Source organism: Macadamia integrifolia, unplaced genomic scaffold (assembly GCF_013358625.1).
Source record: "Macadamia integrifolia cultivar HAES 741 unplaced genomic scaffold, SCU_Mint_v3 scaffold46, whole genome shotgun sequence".
NCBI lineage: Eukaryota > Viridiplantae > Streptophyta > Magnoliopsida > Proteales > Proteaceae > Macadamia > Macadamia integrifolia.
The window spans coordinates 124,228-125,989 of NW_024870459.1; the positions used below are offsets into that span (position 1 = coordinate 124,228).

A 1,762-nucleotide genomic window follows, 5' to 3' on the forward strand; every position below is an offset into this window, starting at 1 on the left:
AGGCTACCTCTTAATTTACAATTTCTTTTAATTTTCCTATTTTGTATTTATTTTTATATCTCTAATTTATCTCTATCTCTTTCTAATATTTTATTCTATCCCCTCCGTTCCTCCCATCAAATGTGAAGATTCTTTCTTGATCATGGGTGAAGGAAAATTTGATTTTTTTTTTTTTTTGCTAACGACGAGTATCTAGGCCTTCGGCAGCCGTGGTGGTGCTGGTGGATTAGGCAGCTGAGAAATGTGGCATGCAACAAGCTTTTTGTGAACTGTAATGCACAAAAAGCTCATGCTCACACCAGATCTCCTAACTGTTATCTATTTTCCCTTATAAATTCTCTCTCTCTCTCTCTCTCTCTCTCTCTCTAAGAAATTCTGAGAAATGTTCACTTCTGAAAATTGGATTGTTTTTGTATAATCAATCAGGCCACTGATTTATGGGCTAGGTTGCTTGATGGGTATCATTTTCCTGTATTGGTCTTGGTACACCAGCTGTCAGAGAACCAGAGAACAAAGACCAAGCTGAAGCAAACAAAATTTTGGCTAAAAATTTTCCTTCTAAATTACCAATTAAGAAAATGAAACATCAGATAAGAGGGATGCAAAGCAAAGAACCCAATAATAATTTATTTATTGATATGCATGTATGCATGACTTTTAATGGTCATATGATGAATAGACCACCATCATACGTGTAGAGAAAGACTTGGTTGGATTCTAGCATGGGTACACACATGAACATCCGTAATGTACATCACGTCCAACACTTATCCCTATACACTCTCCATCTCCACTTTTAAACTTTTGGACGCACTGATTGTTACAAGCTGCTGGCACGCAGTTATCGGGATACAACATTACCTGGCAGTGCCCCTTCCGTTGTGCATCTACTTTCATCACCATTGATGATGCAGCTGCAAACAACCCCGGCCCCATGAAACATCAATATCACAAAAATAAACATTTTTCAATAGTTCATCAGATTATAAACACAAAATAATGAAGTTAAGCCTATCATTGCATTGCAAATCACAGAGAGAATACTTAGAACGAACCTGAGAAGACAAGGATAGCAAGGATGACGAAGGAGGTGTAAGAAATCTTAGCCATTCTAAATCTCCAACAATCCTTATAAGCTAATAATTCTCACTCTGATGTTGACTGCTTGTTGGTTCTCAGCTTATAGTGAGTGGATGGTATTTATAAAAAAACTTTTGGAGCTCCTAAGATGATTTCCTTACTTAGAATGTAGATATACGGTGGTAGGTAAATACCCATATTTGGGTGCCTTGATTATGTTTGAATAGAGAAATTAATCTTATTTTTCTAAATGGGGTGAGATTCTCCTTTGCAGCGTTCATCAGATTGCCGGGAGTCACTTGGGATGTGTGCCCGGTGTTGCCAACTGTCTACAACGATTTCATTTCTACAACCAGCTGACACCATACATCCCAAGCGCCTCCCAGCCATCAAATGCACATCAGAGGAGTTGGCATGCTGGAGAGGATCTCGTTCCAAAGATTTGAGTAGGTTGTCAATCAATGGGTTTCAATTGGTTTTGGTTTGGTTTTAGTGTGAGAATGAGTGAAACCAAAATATGAACCAATAAGGGTACGTGCAACAGTTTCATTACTTTTATTATCAGCTTGGTTTCTATTTACCATATATACAAAAGTACGAAAAAAGAGTGTTTTTTTATATTAATTCTGTGTTGTTTTTTGTTTTTAATCTTTCTGATCCGTTTTTAAAGTTCAGTTTGTAA

General features: G+C 37.1%; 1 long non-coding RNA gene across 1 annotated transcript; it reads right to left on the bottom strand.

The window, feature by feature from the left end:
- Window positions 1–611: 611 nt before the first annotated feature.
- Window positions 612–1,163, bottom strand: LOC122068801. The gene is made up of 2 exons (XR_006137249.1): window positions 1,056–1,163; window positions 612–914 (listed from the first exon to the last, which is right to left on the bottom strand). It is a non-coding gene; the product is annotated as an uncharacterized LOC122068801 (long non-coding RNA).
- Window positions 1,164–1,762: the final 599 nt, after the last annotated feature.